Raw genomic sequence first — 18,971 nt, forward strand, 5'->3', positions numbered from 1 at the left:
AAGTTGTATATGGGCGGGATGGTGGAGACCTGCACTATCCACACAAGCAGGGACGAGAGACAGGCGAGCTCCAGCGTGCAGGATGGGAGTTGTGAAATTGGCCTGGAGGGCGATGTGACCACAAAATGCTCCCCGTGTCCCCAACCATCAAGGTTCCAGAGATTCAGGAGGAGCATTATGACAAGCTTGCTGTCTGAAGCTGCAATGTATAATTTGAAGTAGAACTTCCGTCTGTAGGACAGTAAGTTATGCATAATTCTTGCAAACACAACATGCCAAACAAAACGGAGAGGATGTTAGGTTGGTCAGGTTGAAATACTGGTGGTAGCTGTGATTGAGGATGAGGATAGGTATGGAGGCTGATTGGCAATGAGTAACAGCTGGTGGTAGTTGAGTTGTTAAACAGGGGGCAAGTTCGTTTTGCATCGCACAGGAGCTGCATTTGTCAACTACGCTGAACAAAAATATAAATGCAACATTTAAAATGTTGGTTTCATGAGCTGAAATAAAATGTCCCAGAAATGTTCTAAAAGCTTATTTACCTCAAATTGTGTTCACATATTTGTTTATATCCCTGTTAGTGAGCAATTCCCTTTGCCAAGATAATCCATCCACCTGATAGGTGTGGTATATCAAGAAGCTGATTAAACATGATCATTACACAGGTGCACCTTGTGCTGGGGACAATAAAAGGCCACTCGAAAATGCCACAGATGTTTTGAGGGAGTGTGCAATTGGCATGCTGACTGCAGGAATGTCAAACAGATCTGTTGCCAGAGAATGAAATGTTAATTTATCTATCGTAACGTTGTTTTAGAGAATTTGGCATTACATCCAACCAGCCTCACAACTGCAGACCCTGTTTATCGCGTCGTGTGGGCGAGCAGTTTGCTGATGTCAACGTTGTGAACAGAGTGCCCCATGGTGGCGGTGGGATTCTGGCACGGGCAGGCATACGCTACGGACAACGAACGCAATTGCATTTTATCGATGTCAATTTCAATGCACAGCGATACCGTGACTAGATCCTGAGGCCCATTGTTGTGCTCTTCATCCGCCGCCATCACCTCATGGTTCAGCATAATAATGCACGGGCCATGTCGCAAGGATCTTTACACAATTCCTGGAAGCTAAAAGTTTACCAGTTCTGCCATGGTCTGCATACTCACCAGACATGTTACCCATTGAGTACGTTTGGGATGCTCTGGATTGACGTGTACGACAGCGTGTTCCGGTTCCCGCCAATATCCAGCAACTTCGCACAGCCATTGGAGAGGAGTGGGACAACATTCCACAGGCCACAATTAACAACGTTATCAACTCTATGCGAAGGAGATATGTCACAAGGCAAATGGTGGTCACACCAGATACTGACTGGTTTTCTGATGCATGCCCCTGCCTTTTTTTAAAGGTATGTCTGACCAACAGCATATCTGTATTCCCCGTCATGTGAAATCCATAGATTAGTGTAACGGCTGTCCTCCTCTTCTTCATCCGAAGAGGAGCAGGGATTGAACCAAGGCGCAGTGGAGTTTGAATACATTATGAATTTATTGACAAGACGGAAAAACGAACACGAACTACACTTGAACTGATACAAAATAACAAACGACGTTGACGAAACCTGAACATAAACTTACATAACTAAACATAAACTTACGTACAGGAAACAGACGACATCGAAACGAAACGAAACAAACAAACGCTACAGTCCAGTGTGGTACGAACATACATACGGACACAGGAGACAATCACCCACAAACAAACAGTGAGAATGCCCTACCTAAATATGACTCTTGATTAGAGGAAAACGCAAACCACCTGCCTCTAATCAAGAGCCATACCAGGCAAACCAAAACCAACATAGAAACAAATAACATAGACTGCCCACCCAAAACTAACGCCCTGACCATAAACACATAAAAACAACATAAAACAGGTCAGGACTGTTACAGTACCCCCCCCTCAAGGTGCGAACGCCGGGCGCACCAGCACAAAGTCCAGGGGAGGGTCCGGGTGGGCAGTTGACCACGGTGGTGGTTCCGGCTCAGGACGCTGTCCCCACACCACCATAGTCACTCCCCTCTTCTGTCTACCCCTTCCACTGACCACCCTAAAACTACTTTCCCCTAAATAAACAGCCAGCACCGGGACAAGGGGCAGCACCGGGACAAGGGGTAGCACCGGGACAAGGGGCAGCACCGGAACAAGGGGCAGCACCGGGACAAGGGGCAGCACCGGGACAAGGGGCAGCACCGGGACAAGGGGCAGCACCGGGACAAGGGGCAGCACCGGGACAAGGGGCAGCACCGGGACAAGGGGCAACACCGGGACAAGGGGCAGATCCCGGCTGAAGGACTCTGGCAGGTCCTGTTTGGACGGCTCTGGCAGGTCCTGGCTGGACGGCTCTGGCAGGTCCATGCAGGCTGACGGCTCTCGACACTCATGGCAGACTGACGGCTCTCTACGCTCATGGCAGGCTGACGGCTCTCGACACTCATGGCAGGCTGACGGCTCTCGACGCTCATGGCAGGCTGACGGATCTGGCTGCTCATGGCAGGCTGACGGATCTGGCTGCTCATGGCTCTCTGACGGCTCTGGCTGCTCATGGCTCTCTGACGGCTCTGGCTGCTCATGGCTCTCTGAAGGCTCTGGCTGCTCATGGCTCTCTGACGGCTCTGGCTGCTCATGGCTCTCTGACGGCTCTGGCTGCTCATGGCTCGCTGGCGGCTCTGGCAGATCCTGTCTGGTTGGCGGCTCTGGCAGATCCTGTCTGGTTGGCGGCTCTGGCAGATCCTGTCTGGTTGGCGGCTCTGGCAGATCCTGTCTGGCGGGCGGCTCTAGCGGCTCCTGTCTGGCTGACGGCTCTAGCGGCTCCTGTCTGGCGGATGGCTCTGTAGGCTCATGGCAGACGGGCGGCTTTGCAGGCTCATGGCAGACGGGCGGCTTTGCAGGCTCCTGGCAGACGGATGGCTCAGATGGCGCTGGGGAGACGGATGGCTCAGATGGCGCTGGGGAGACAGATGGCTCAGATGGCGCTGGGGAGACGGATGGCTCAGATGGCGCTGGGGAGACGGATGGCTCAGATGGCGCTGGGGAGACGGATGGCTCTGGCCGGATACGGTGCACTGTAGACCTGGTGCGTGGTGCCGGAACTGGAGGCACCGTGCTAAGGATAAGCACCTTCCTACTAGTGCGGGGAGCAGGGACAGGGCACACTGTACTCTCAAAGCCTACTCTATCCCTGATGCGAGGTACCGGCACTGGTGACGCCGGGCTGAGGACAAGCACATCAGGATTAGTAGGGGGAGAAGATACAGTTTGTACAGGGCTCTGGAGACGCACTGGTAGCTTAGTGCGTGGGGCCGGAACTGGAGGCACCGGGCTAGATACACGCACTACAGGGAGAGTGCGTGGAGGAGGAACAGGGCTCAGGATACGCACTGGTAGCCTAGTGCGTAGTGTAGACACTGTAGGTACTAGGCTGGGGCGGGGAGGTGGTGCCGGAAATACCGGACCGTGGAGACGTACTGGCACTCTTGAGCATTGAGCCTGCCCAACCTTACCTGGTTGAATGCTCCCGGTTGCCCGACCAGTGCGGGGAGGTGGAATAACCCGCACCGGGCTATGCACTCGTACAGGAGACACCGTGCGCTCTACTGCGTAACACGGCGCCTGCCCGTACTCCCGCTCTCCACGGTAAGCCTGGGAAGTGGGCGCAGGTCTCCTACCTGCCCTTGGCCCACTACCTCCTAGCCCCCCCCCCAAGAAATTTTTGGGTGTTACTTACGGGCTTTTTTGGCTTCCGTGCCAGACGCGTTCCCTCATAGCTCCGGTTCCTCTCTCCGGTAGCCTCTGCTCTCCTCCGTGCCTCCAGCTCAGCTTTGGGACGGCGATATTCTCCCTGCTGTGCCCATGGACCTCTCCCGTCCAATATTTCCTCCCAAGTCCAGAAATCCTTGTTGCCCTGTCGAGCTTTCCCTTGCCTCCGCTGCTTGGCTCTGGAGGGGTGGGTGATTCTGTAACGGCTGTCCTCCTCTTCTTCATCCGAAGAGGAGCAGGGATTGAACCAAGGCGCAGTGGAGTTTGAATACATGATGAATTTATTGACAAGACGGAAAAACGAACACGAACTACACTTGAACTGATACAAAATAACAAACGACGTTGACGAAACCTGAACATAAACTTACATAACTAAACATAAACTTACGTACAGGAAACAGACGACATCGAAACGAAACGAAACAAACAAACGCTACAGTCCAGTGTGGTACGAACATACATACGGACACAGGAGACAATCACCCACAAACAAACAGTGAGAATGCCCTACCTAAATATGACTCTTGATTAGAGGAAAACGCAAACCACCTGCCTCTAATCAAGAGCCATACCAGGCAAACCAAAACCAACATAGAAACAAATAACATAGACTGCCCACCCAAAACTAACGCCCTGACCATAAACACATAAAAACAACATAAAACAGGTCAGGACTGTTACAATTAGGGCCTAATGAATTTATTTCCATTTACTGATTTCCTTATATGAACTGTAACTAAGTAAAATATTTGAAATTGTTGCATGTGCATTTATATTTGTATTCAGTATAGTTGAAAGAGTTGCCTTCAGGTCTGCTACTACCACCAGAACTGCAGCTACTACTTAACTTCTTTCTATTGCCATTTGATATTCTCTGATGTTCACTACTGAAAGGCCAGTGTTGGCTTTTACTTACCAAATGCAATGAAGCTGGTAGAACTGACCGAATAGCACCCCAATGCGACATGAGTTTTGTCTCGGGTGCTGTCTGATGTGGTAATTTTGTGACACTTCTTCAGTGCTAGCCTAAAGCGTGGTGTAATTTTGGGGGCCATGTCTATCTTCCCTCAGCCCTGTGTTCCCACAGCCCTTTGTTCCCTCAGATTTGTATTCCCTAGGTGATATGCTCCCTCTGCCCTATGTTCCCTCAGCCCTATGGGGAGGGGGGGTGGAAAATAGTATTTTGTAATAAGTTCCACAATTTCAAAACACATTTTTCGATACAATTTTTTTATATAGACAAACAATTTTCACAACATGTTAGAATTAGTGCCTGATAAAGCATATATAAATAACCACATTTTCAACAGAGAAAAGTGTTTTTCCATTAACCAGTGATCCAATATTTCAGTGGGCCCTAGGCAATATCATGTTACATATTTGAGCCAATCATTATAAAAATGACTTGAGTAGATGCTGAGATACAAAAATATATATTTACAAAAGGTCAAGGTCATAGTGATTGAAAATATTCAGCAGGTCCCATTTATAGTACACTGAGTATACCAAAATTTAGGAACACCTTCCCAATATTGAATTGCCCCCATTGCCCTCAAAACAGCCTCAATTCATCAGGGCATGGACCACAAAGTGGCAAAAGCGTTTCACATGGATGCTGGCTCATGTTGACTTCAATGCTTCTCACAGTTGTGTCAAGTTGGCTGGATGTTCTTTGGGGGGTGGACCATTCTTGATACAAACGGGAAACTGTTGAGCGTGAAAAACCCAGCAGCGTTGTAGTTCTTGACACAAATCGGTGCGCCTGACACCCACTACCATAACCCATTCAAAGGCACTTAAGTCTTGTGTCTTGCCCATTCACTTTCTGAATGGCACACTGTCTCAAGGCTTAAAAATGATTCTACTGATTGAAGTGGATTTAACAAGTGACATCAATAAGGGATCACAGCTTTCAGCTGGATTCACCGGGTCCATCTATGTCATGGAAAGAGCAGGTGTCCTTAATGTTTTGTATACTCAGTGAATACGGTTACATACTGTATTCGGGTAGATGCTAAAAAATTGTATATTTGTTTTTGAGCCAGCAATGCACGTTAAAAGTGAGTTTTTCCCCCTTATCATTTCGCAGTCAGTACTCCATATTACGAAACAAAATTTGGTACACCGGTTGAGAACTCAATTCCCTAAATGGTCACCGCGCAGCGCTACGCTTGTTAGTTTTCTTGCTGGAAGGATGGATAGAAATGTATCATTCTCCCTTAGGGATTCTCTAAGAAGACATTGAAGATACGCCACTAAATTCTCAATAGTGATACTCTTACATTTCAGAAGTGCCTCCATTTGAATATCCGAAAAAGAAAAGTTCACTAATTACATGGGGGCTAACAGGCACATTATTTTCCTTTTTGTTGAAGGAGAAACAGAAAAATTATTTAAGCTCTGTCAAATTGGTTATTGATCATCGCTAGACAACTATTTTTGGGTCTTGCCACAGATTTTCAAGTAGATCTGTCTTCTTGGTAAGCAACTCCAGTGTACATTTGGCCTTGTGTTTTTGGTAATGTCCTACTGAAATGTGAATAATTTCCCAGTGTTTGGTGAAAAGCAGACTGAACCAGGTTATCCTCTAGGATTTTGCCTGTGTTTAGCTACTTTCTGTCTCTTTTTTTATCCTGAAAAACGATGATTACAAGCATACCCATAACATGATGCAGTCACCATTTTGCTTGAAAATATGGAGAGGGGTACTCAGTAATGTGTTGTATTGGATTTGCCCACAAAATAAGACTTTATATTGAGGACAAAAAGTGAATTGCTTTAAAGAATTACTTTAGTGCCTTGTTGAAAACAGGATCCACGTTTTGGAATATTTTTATTCTGTACAGGCTTCCTTCTTTTCACTCTGTCAATTAGGCTAGTATTGTGGAGTAACTACAATGTTGTTGATCCACCCTCAGTTTTCTCCTATCACAACTATTAAACTCTGTATCTATTTTAAAGTCACCATTGGCTTCATGGTGAAATCTCTGAGCGGTTTTCATCCTCTCTGGCAACTGAGTTAGGAAGGTGGCCTGCATCTTTTTAGTGACTGGGTGTATTGATACACCAGCCAATTGTAATTAATAACCATAATCAAACTAATATTCAATTTCTGCTTTTCTTTTTACCCATGTTACGTTCCCCAGATTCTGTGTTGTAGTTTGTATTTGAGTGTGTGTGTTTCAGGAGATGGCTTCCTGAAATTCTCCCCAAGCAGCTGATTGGTCGGCCCCAATTGATAATTGGAGAGCTGACCTCGCCCCCTCGTCAAGATACAACTGTCTCTAATTACCATTGCCACCTGAAGCTATAAAAGCCAGTGTTCTGTTGTTCAGAAGAGAGAGATCATAGGCATGGTGAGATGATAGGCAGGCTGAGATGATAGGCAGACTGAAATGATAGGCAGGCTGAGATGATAGGCAGGCTGAGATGATAGGCAGGCTGAGATGATAGGCAGGCTGAGATGATAGGCAGGCTGAGATGATAGGCAGGCTGAGATGATAGGCAGGCTGAGATCATTGCGATATAGTGTTGGTTGTTTATCAGAAAGCAATTTGGTATGTACTGTGTTAGTTGTTGCTGGGAGCAGTTGGTATGTTCTGTGTGAGATTGTTACTCAGACACAGCTTATTTGATGTCCTTTGTTTCTTAGTTTGTTTGAGAGATTGTTTGATATTCTGTTTCATTTGTTCCCAGGGGGGTAGGGGAAGGCACCTAGGGAGTGCTTAGGCAAGAGGCCCGTGGGCATACATATACCCGTAGTATATTCATTGTCTAGGCACACTAGGTAAGACCTGGGCGGACCACCCCCTGTATTTTGGTTAGGCACCAGGTGGTGCTAAGTTAGGTAAGTTAAGTGGGTAGGCAGGTTAGATAGGAGAGGGGGAGCTTTGATATTTACTTTCTTTGCTTTGGTTCCGTCCAGCCCCTTTTCCCCATATTACCGTGTAAAGGAAATAAAATCCTAGTAAACGGTCAATTCTGCCTTTTGTCGTCCTTTCTCGCACCTACAGTTCATACCTCTTTTACTTCACGGGGAGTTGAGTTGCAGCAGGGTGCTGTGTTCCCTCTTCAGAGGCGTGCGTAACAACCCATCTACCAATAGGTGCCCTTTGTGTGGCATTAGATAACCTCCTTGGTCTTTGTGGTTGAATCTGTGTTAAAAGTTCTTGTCAATATGGGGGCGCTGTTTCCACTTTGTAAAAAATCGTGCCCAAATTAAACTGCCTCGTACTCTATTCTAGATCGTACAATATGCATATTATTATTACTATTGGATAGAAAACACTCAAGTTTCTAAAACCGTTTTAATTATATCTGTGAGTAAAACAGAACTCATTTTGCAGCAAACTTCCTGACAGGAAGTGAAAAATCTGACATCGGGGCCTTCCTATTCAATTGCATGAAAAATCTATGGATATACATGCACTTCATACGCCTTCCACTAGATGTTTTTTCAATATAGATTTATCAGATTATTCAACGTTTATCGGGAGTTTTGGAGTTTTCCGTTCTCTGCGTTAGGTGAAGATGGACATCTTTGCGCCACTTGGCTAGCTAAGGTTGCTAATTCGACAGGAGAGAAGGACATTCTAAAACCAAACAATGATTTATTCTAGACAAAGGACTCCTTGTACAAGATTCTGATGGAAGCTCAGCAAAAACTAAGAACAATTTATGATGTTATTTCGTATTATTGTGTGAAATGTTTAGTCCTGCACATTTGTGGCCTGCTGGAGGTCATTTTGCAGGGCTCTGGCAGTGCTCCTCCTTGCACAAAGGCGGAGGTAGCGGTCCTGCTGCTGGGTTGTTGCCCTCCTACGGCCTCCTCCACGTCTCCTGATGTACTGGCCTGTCTCCTGGTAGCGCCTCCATGCTCTGGACACTACGCTGACAGACACAGCAAACCTTTTTGCCACAGCTCGCATTGATGTGCCATCCTGGATGAGCTGCACTACCTGAGCCACTTGTGTGGGTTGTAGACTCCGTCTCATGCTACCACTAGAGTGAGAGCACCGCCAGCATTCAAAAGTGACCAAAACATCAGCCAGGAAGCATAGGAACTGAGAAGTAGTCTGTGATCACCACCTGCAGAATCACTCCTTTTTTGGGGGTGTCTTGCTAATTGCCTATAATTTCCACCGTTTGTCTATTCCATTTACACAAAAGCATATGAAATTTATTGTCAATCAGTGTTGCTTCCTAAGTGGACAGTTTGATTTCACAGAAGTGTGATTGACTTGGAGTTACATTGTGTTGTTTAAGTGTTCCCTTTATTTTTTAGAGCAGTGTATTTATGCTGATAAAACGTTGTTCTGTTGAAAAAGTAAAATATATTAGACGCCATTATTTTCCGTGTAGCGTTGCGCTATCGCACCCTGTATTGTACCCAGTATTGCGCAGTAAGGTTAATTTTAAAAATGTAATTCAGCGATTGCATTAAGAACTAATTTGTCTTTCAATTGCTGTCCAACCTGTATTTTTTTTTTGTCAAGTTTATGAATAGTTTTCGATAAGATTAGGTGCCTTTCCAAAATGGCGCCGGACAGATTGCTTGATTTTTTTCCCCACTAAACACGTTGTGTAACCACGAATTGTGCGGCTAAATATGCACATTTTCGAACAAACTATATGCATTGTGTAATATGATGTTACAGGACTGTCATCTGAAGAATTCTGAGAAGGTTAATGAAAAAATTAATAGCGTTTGGTGGTTTATAACGTTATTGCTATTTTTGGCTTGAATCAATGCTGCTGTGTGACTGACTATTTAGTAAGCTAAGATAACGCTATATTGTGTTTTCGCTGTAAAACACTTAGAAAATTTGAAATATTGTCTTGATTCACAAGATCTGTGTCTTTCAATTGCTGTACGTATTTTTAAGAAATGTTTTATGATGAGTAATTAGCTAATACACGATTGTCTCTGTAGTTATTCTAGTCATTTTAGTGATAGTTGTGATGGGGGCTGCAATTGTAAACTATGATTTATACCTGAAATATGCACATTTTTCTAACAAAACCTATGCTATACAATAAATATGTTATCAGACTGTCATCTGATGAGGTTTGTTTCTTGGTTAGTGGCTATGTATATCTTTATTTGGTCGAATTTGTGATAGCTACTGATGCAGTAAGAAAATGGTGGAGTAAGAAAATTGTTGTCTTTTGCTAACGTGGTTAGCTAATAGATTTACATATTGTGTCTTCCCTGTAAAACATTTTAAAAATCAGAGATGATGGCTTGAATCACAAGATCTGTATCTTTCATTTGGTGTCTTGGACTTGTGATTTCATGAACATTTTATTTTATGATATCCCTGTAACTTTAGGCTAGGCTATGCTAGTCAGCTTCTGTGATGGGGTGATCCCGGATCCGGGTTTGTGAGGCGTTAGAGGTTAATTTGATATCTTTTGCTGTTTTTTTGCGATCACTACCTTTTGCTGCTGATAAATGCGGTTGTGTGTTTGGCTATTGTGGTAAGCTAATATAATGCTATATTGTGTTTTCGCTGTAAAACACTTAAAAAATCGGAAATATTGGCTGGATTCACAAGATGTTTATCTTTCATTTGCTGTACACCATGTATTTTTCATAAATGTTTTATGATGAGTATTTAGGTATTTCACGTTGCTCTCTGTAATTATTCTGGCTGCTTTGGTGATATTTTTGATGGTAGCTGCAATGTAAAACTATGATTTATACCTCAAATATGCACATTTTCGAACAAAACATCGATTTATTGTATAAAATGTTATAAGACTGTCATCTGATGAAGTTGTTTTTTGGTTAGTGACTAATTATATCTCTATTTGGTCGGTTTTGTGATAGCTACCTATGTGGTAAAAAAATTGTGAAAATATGCGGTTGAGTCTTTTGCTATTGTGGTTAGCTAATAGAAATACATATTGTGTTTTCGCTGTAAAACATTTTAAAAATTGGAAATGATGGCTGGATTCACAAGATGTTTATCTTTCCTTTGCTGTATTGGACTTGTGATTTCATGAAAATTATGTTATATGATATCCCTGTCGCGTTAAGCTAGGCTATGCTGGTCAGTTTTTTTGATGGGGGGATCCCGGATCCGGGAGAGGTTAAAATCCACTGCTCGGAGGGACCTTACATATACTGTAATTGTATGTGTGGGGTACAGATATGAGGTAGTCATTATTAAATTATGTTAAACACTATTATGGCACACAGAATGAGTCAATGCAATGTATGACTTGTTGAGCACATTTAGGCTTGCAATAACAAGGGTTGAAAACTTAGACGTACAACATTTAAGGTTTTAATTTATAATTAATTTGTAAAAATCTTGAAAAACATAATTCCACTTTGACTTTATGGGGTATTTTGTGTAGGGCAGTGACAAAGTAAATCTACATTTATTTTAAGTTCAGGCTGTAACACAACAAAATGTGGAAAACTCGGCCTCCCGGGTGGAGCAGTGGTCTAAGGCACTGCATCGCAGTGCTAGCTGTGCCACCAGAGACTCTGGGTTCGAGCCCAGGCACTGTCGCAGCCGGCCGCGACCAGGAGGTCCATGGAGCGATGCACAATTGGCCTAGCGTTGTCCGGGTTAGGGAGGGTTTGGCCGGTAGGGATATCCTTGTCGCATCGCGCACTAGCGACTCCTGTTGCTGTCTGGGCGCAGTGCATGCTGACCAAGTCACTATGTGTACGGTGTTTCCTCCGACACATTGGTGCGGCTGACTTCCGGGTTGGATGCGCGCTGTGTTAAGAAACAGTGCGGCTTGATTGGGTTGTGTTTCGGAGGACGCATGGCTCTCGACCTTCGTCTCTCCCGAGCCCGTACGGGAGTTGTAGCGATGAGACAAGACAGTTGGATACTAACAATTGGATACCACGAAATTGGGGAGAAAAAGGAGGTGTAAAAAATAAATAAATGTGGAAATCTCAAAGTGTGTTAAGCTACAGTGCTTTCAGAAAGTATTATCTATCTCCTGAGCTGTGACTCAAAACTCTCGTCTCTCAGCTGTAGTACAGTAGCTACACAAGAATTTAGCTCTGGCTAACGTTATATCCCGACAACATTGATGCGTTTTTTTTTTTTTTCATCGATATCTAAGCCATATTCAAAGTTTAATTCAACCAGATGGCCTACCATATTGAAACTGTATCCGTTTCGGTAGTTGACATTGTACTGTTACTTGCTAGCTAGTTTGCTAGCCAGCCTACCGGGTTCACGTCTCGTCCGAGGAGCCTAGCTAGCTAGCTAACTCATTGTACCTCGACAACATTGACCCTCAACATACTGTTTGTTCAATTATCTCAGCCACATTCACAATTCAATTCAAGGCAGATTAACTATCTAACAGGCATGAACTCAGATCGGCATCAAACCGACATTAGCTAGCTAATTTAGCTAATCAAACTAATACTATAAAATGAAATGCAATATCATAATGCCGCGACAGTTTCATCAAACAGAACTTCAGCATTATAGCTATGTATAGTCGTACCTTGATCCTTGACGTAGCTCTTCCTCCCGGGGAAGGACTGCCCGTTCCATGATCTCGCCATCACGGTTGACAACTCCATTGTGTCCTACTCCCAGAGTGCTAAGAACCTTGGCGTGATCCTGGACAACACCCTGTCGTTCTCAACTAACATCAAGGCGGTGACCCGTTCCTGTAGGTTCATGCTCTACAACATTCGCAGAGTACGACCCTGCCTCACGCAGGAAGCGGCGCAGGTCCTAATCCAGGCACTTGTCATCTCCCGTCTGGATTACTGCAACTCGCTGTTGGCTGGGCTCCCTGCCTGTGCCATTAAACCCCTACAACTCATCCAGAACGCCGCAGCCCGTCTGGTGTTCAACTTTCCCAAGTTCTCTCACGTCACCCCGCTCCTCCGCTCTCTCCACTGGCTTCCAGTTGAAGCTCGCATCCGCTACAAGACCATGGTGCTTGCCTACGGAGCTGTGAGGGGAACGGCACCTCCGTACCTTCAGGCTCTGATCAGGCCCTACACCCAAACAAGGGCACTGCGTTCATCCACCTCTGGCCTGCTCGCCCCCCTACCTCTGAGGAAGTACAGTTCCCGCTCAGCCCAGTCAAAACTGTTCGCTGCTCTGGCACCCCAATGGTGGAACAAACTCCCTCACGACGCCAGGTCAGCGGAGTCAATCACCACCTTCCGGAGACACCTGAAACCCCACCTCTTTAAGGAATACCTAGGATAGGATAAAGTAATCCTTCTAACCCCCCCCCCCCCCCTTAAAAGAGTTAGATGCACTATTGTAAAGTGGTTGTTCCACTGGATATCATAAGGTGAATGCACCAATTTGTAAGTCGCTCTGGATAAGAGCGTCTGCTAAATGACTTAAATGTAAATGTAAATGATGATCCTTGGTATTAGCTACTCTTTGTAGCCATATCTCCAATATTATTTGGAGTCTCATTACAAAATCATACATATACTGTAAGTATCTGAGAAATGTTGATCTGCAATAAGATGGCTGTTGACTGATGTTTCAGCTTCTTATCCTCACTTTCTGGCAGTTGTGTATTTCATAAGAAACTTAACTATTGGAACGCAAGCAGCAAATGATGAGACGAGTTAAATAAATGATTACAATACCAAAACATAACAATATTTCACTCAAGCCAACCTTATCAACATGATTGTAATACAGTCATCAGCACTATTCAAATTAACCTACTGGACCTCCTTAGCACATAGAAACAAGAATATGAAACAAAAATGATAAATTATCTTTATTTACCTCATCATTTATGAATCACACATTGATTGACTGTTAGCTGGAAGCTGTCTGTGTTTACATCCCTCTGTCCAATCACCAAAGACGGCTATCGTAGAGGGAGAGTGGTTACAAGAGAAAAGTGTTGGGGGCCTAGTCGCAGGAAGTACAGTAAGGGTACTGAGGGTGCTGTAGCACCCCCTGAAAAATATTTTTTTAATTTTTTATATTAACCTTTTTGTGTGAGTTCTAAATATCTCGAAATGCTTTTTCATGCGCGTGATGTCAGAATGCACTCACTGTTCGAAAATGTGATTGTTAGGCAACAGGACAGTTACCCAAGCCGCCATCAAACCAAGGCACGCTGCTTGCTAATTGTCAATAGGCTGTGTTTCAACTTGTCAGTTTCAAGATTTTTATTCAAATCTAACAAGTTTTATTTTCTAACAGCTTGAATTGAGGTGTGTTTCGCATCTTTGTTAATTCACATAAAAGTAGCCCATTTCACTCGAGAGCCCAAGCACTTCGCTAGTGTTTCCCGAGATCAAGTATGAAGACATTGTGCATCTCTAGTCAAAACAGGCCTTGCACAAACGTTTTCCCCCAGCACATTTTCTGGCTGGTGCCGGCATTGCCTTCATGGTTGTTATCCTTACGAATTGGACTTTGGACGTGTGCATTCCTATCAAAATAAGTGGCTTGTTTTCTTTATATTGTGTTGTTTTTTCTGCTGTAGCACACCGTATTTTTCAATTTTTATTTTACCTTTGTTTAACAAGGTAGGCAAGTTGAGAACAAGTTCTCATTTACAACTGCGACCTGGCCAAGATAAAGCAAAGCAGTTCGACACATACAACAACACAGAGTTACACATGGAGTAAAACAAACATACAGTCAATAATACAGTACAAAAACAAGTCTATATATAATGTGAGCAAATGAGGTGAGATAAGGGAGGTAACGGAAATAAAAAGGCCACAGTAGAGAAGTAAATACAATATAGCAATTAAAAACACTGGAATTGTAGATTTGCAGTAGGTGAATGTGCAAACTAGAAATACTGGGGTGCAAGGGAGCAAAATAAATAAATAAAGTAGGGGATGAGGTAATTGTTTGGGCTATTTATAGGTGCAGTGATCTCTGAGCTGCTCTGACAGCTGGTGCTTAAAGCTGGTAAGGGAGATAAGTGTTTCCAGTTTCAGAGATTTTTGTAGTTCGTTCCAGTCATTGGCAGCAGAGAACTGGAAGGAGAGGCGGCCAAAGGAGGAATTGGCCCTGGGGGTGACCAGTGAAATACACCTGCTGGAGCGTGTGCTACAGGTGGGTGCTGCTATGGTGACCAGCGAGCTGAGATAAGGCGGGACTTTACCTAGCAGGGTCTTGTAGATGACCTGGAACCAGTGGGTTTGGCGACGACTATGAAGCGAGGGCCAGCCAACGAGAGCGTACAGGTTGCAGTGGTGGGTAGTGTATGGGGCTTTGGTGACAAAACGGATGGCACTGTGATAGACTGCATCCAATTTGTTGAGTAGGGTGTTGGAGGCTATTTTGTAAATGACATCGCCGAAGTCGAGGATCGGTAGGATGATCAGTTTTACGAGGGTATGTTTGGCAGCATGAGTGAAGGATGCTTTGTTACGAAATAGGAAGCCAATTCTAGATTTAACTTTGGATTGGAGATGTTTGATGTGAGTCTGGAAGTAGAGTTTACAGTCTTACCAGACACCTAGGTATTTGTAGTTGTCAGAACCGTCCAGAGTAGTGATGCTGGGCGGGCGGGCAGGTGTAGGCAGCGATCGGTTGAAGCATGCATTTAGATTTACTTGTATTTAGCAGTTGGAGGCTATGGAAGGAGAGTTGTATGGCATTGAAGCTCGTCTGGAGGTTTGCTAACCTGTTTGGCGTGCAAGCCCGACGTCGGTACATTTATGACAACAGCCACTTCAAGTGCAGGGCGCGAAATTCAAAAGATTTTTTTTTTTAATATTTAACTTTCACACATTAACAAGTCCAATACAGCATATGAAAGGTACACATCTCGTGAATCCAGCCAACATGTCCGATTTTTTAAATGTTTTACAGGGAAGACAAAATATGTAAATCTATTAGCTAACCACGTTAGCAAAAGACTCCACTTTTATTACTCAGTTTTTGACTCCATCAGTAGCTATCACAAATTCGGCCAAATAAAGATATAAATAGCCACTAACCAAGAAACAACCTCATCAGATGACAGTCTGATAACATATTTATTGTATAGCATATGTTTTTTTCGAAAAATGTGCATATTTCAGGTATAAATCATAGTTTACATTGCAGCTACAATCAGAAATTGCACCGAAAGCAGCCATAATATTTAGACCCCAACGTCAAATACCTAATTACTCATCATAAAACATTTCTGAAAAATACATAGTGTACAGCAATTGAAAGACAGGCATCTTGTGATTCCAGACAATATTTCCGATTTATTAAGTGTTTTACAGCGGGAAAAAAATGTAGCGTTATATTAGCTTAGCACAATAGCCAGAAACACTTGGGGGCCGGCGACTACGACAGATATATGAAATAACATCATAAATTGGGTCTTACTTTTGCTGATCTTTCATCAGAATGTTGGACAAGGTGTCCTTTGTCCAGAACAGTCGTTGTTTTGATTCAGAACGGACACTTTCCCTCTTCATTTAGCAGGCGCGCTAGCCGGGTGGCACGACACTCTCCATGTCAACAAACGGAAGAGAACGGAACAGGGCAAAACTCCCAAACTAGATTTGCCTATAACGTCAGCAAAACAAAAGGCAATCCCACTGTCAAGCTCGCGCTCTTCAGAGTACCGAAAATGGGGGACACGAGATTCCAAGATGATGTGTTCCAACTCAGACCAAGATATTCAACTAATTTCTTCTCTCACAGCCTCTTGACACCCAGAGGAAGGTGTATGACGTGCATGTATACTAATAAGTCTTGTGCCCATTTATAGGCAGGAAGAAGAACAGAGCATCGATTTCAGACTTTCCACTTCCGGGTCAGGAAATGTGCTGCAGAATGAGTTCTGTTTCACTCAGAGAAATAATTCAAACGGTTTTAGAAACTAGAGAGTGTTTTCCATCCAATAGTAATAATAATATGCATATTGTACGAGCAAGAATTGAGTACGAGGCCGTTTGAAATGGGCACATTTTATCTGGCTACTCAATACTGCCCCTTGCAGCCCAAACAGGTTAACAAGGCTAATCTGAAAACAAGGCTCCCTCAATTTTATCAGCATATTGAATGCGTGACCCGGGCTGGCAATATTCTGGTTCAGTGCTACTCTAACTTCTGCGACGCATACAAAGCCCTCCCTCGCCCACCTTTCGGCAGATCTGACCACGACTCCATTTTGTTGCCCCCAGCCTATAGACAGAAACTAAAACAGGAAACGCCCGTGCTCAGGTCTGTTCAACACTGGTCCGACCAATCTGATTCCACGCTTCAAGATTGCTTCGATCACGTGGACTGGGATATGTTCCGGATAGCGTCGGACAACAACATTGATGTATACGCTGATTCGGTGAGAGTTTATTAGCAAGTGCATCGGTGATGTTGTACCCACATTGACTAATAAAACCTTCCCCAACCAGAAACTGTGGATTGATGGCAGCATTCACGCAAAACTAAAAGCGCGAACCACTGCTTTTAATCATGGACCGAATACAAACAGTGTAGCTATTCGCTCCGCAAGGCAATCAAACAAGCTAAGCGTCAGTATAGAGACAAAATAGAGTCATAATTCAACGGCTCAGACATGAGACATACTGTATGTGGCAGGGTCTACAGTCAATCACGGATTACAAAAAGAAAACCAGCCCCATCGCGGACACCGACGTCTTTCTCCCAGATAAACTAAACAACTTCTTTGCTCGCTTTGACGACAATACAGTGCCATTGACACGGCCTGCTACCAAAACCAGCGGGCTCTCCTTCACCGCAGCCAACATGAGTAAAACATTTAAACATAGCCTATCATGGCTCTCCTAACCTGTTCCTGCAGTGCTACCATCCTGTAGGGTTTCACTCCAACCCCAGTTGTAACTAACCTAATTCAACTTGTAAACCAACTAACTATTAGAATCAGGTGTGCTAGATTAGGGTTGGAATGAAAACCTACAGGATGGTAGTTCTCCAAGAACAGGGCTGGAGAGCCCTGTTAAAAAATATGCATGAAATGTTTCCTCCAATTGCAACACTTGCCTATTTCCACACATATTGTCTCAAGAAATTGTTATATTTTTAATACCATTTTTAATACCATCAAACATAAAGTTAGGCATACCTAATTTCAAAATAGGCCATCATCACTGTCAATGGTGAATGGCAGTTATTCAAGTTGTACTAGTGAAACTGCATCCGCATGCCAATCATTTGATTGATCTCTATCAGTTTCATGGAAATAGCCTATGTATTTCTATATTATTGAATAACTGTTTTGTGAGTGAATTAGAGCAGGTTATGTTAAACTATTAGCCTTTCTTGTATTCTACATAACGGCTCTGAGTTTTGGCGCATGCACATTTTTTGATACCTTTCCACTTATTCCGTTCCAGCCATTACCACATGTCCGGCCTCCCCGATTAAAGTGCCACCAACCTCCTGTGACCTACTCAGTTGCACAACTGAATGCCTTCAACTGACATGTGTCTTCTGTATTTAACCCAACCCCTCTGAATCAGAGAGGTACGGGGGGCTACCTGAGCGAGTCAGTGCCACATTTTAATGTGCCGAAATTAAAATGAAAAACATTTTCTTGCAAGTTCTGCAGCCTTTGGTTGAAATGGGCTTTTATTGCCAATCATTAATGACATCTTTGAAGTGCTTATTCATTCACAAGCATAATTTTCCCACGCTTATTGCGCCTTCTATCTGTGGAACAGCTTGTTGCGTTGTGGCCATAGACATGTAGCCCATATAATGGTTTTGGAACCGCTAACCCTGGCAATTTGACTGTTAAATTCATGGGTACACTTGCAATGCCTGCCAGTCTTGACTTGAATGGGAACTGCCATCTATGGATTATATGTCCATAGATGGCAGTTCTCATGCTGGTTGTGACAAATTTCTAAATACAATCGCGAGAAAAACATCTAGTTTGGAAAGCAAATGTTGTCCTTCCTAAATGTGTAGTGTGATAGGTATTTTAACATTTAAAAAAACACAAAACATTTAATTGATAAAATATTGAATCAGTCGTCTTCCTCAAATGAAGGGGATGATAACACAATCTTTGCGAGAGGGAGGCTATTGAATTTCATTGGTCATCAACTCGTAGCTCAGACACATAATTCAGGATAAACGGAGTTAGCCCTGAGTTAGCCTGTCCCGGAGCAGGTTAGTTCTGAAGGATTCGTTGCCATAGAAATGTACCTGGTTAAAAGGTGA

This window comes from Salvelinus fontinalis, chromosome 35 (genome assembly GCF_029448725.1).
Source record: "Salvelinus fontinalis isolate EN_2023a chromosome 35, ASM2944872v1, whole genome shotgun sequence".
NCBI lineage: Eukaryota > Metazoa > Chordata > Actinopteri > Salmoniformes > Salmonidae > Salvelinus > Salvelinus fontinalis.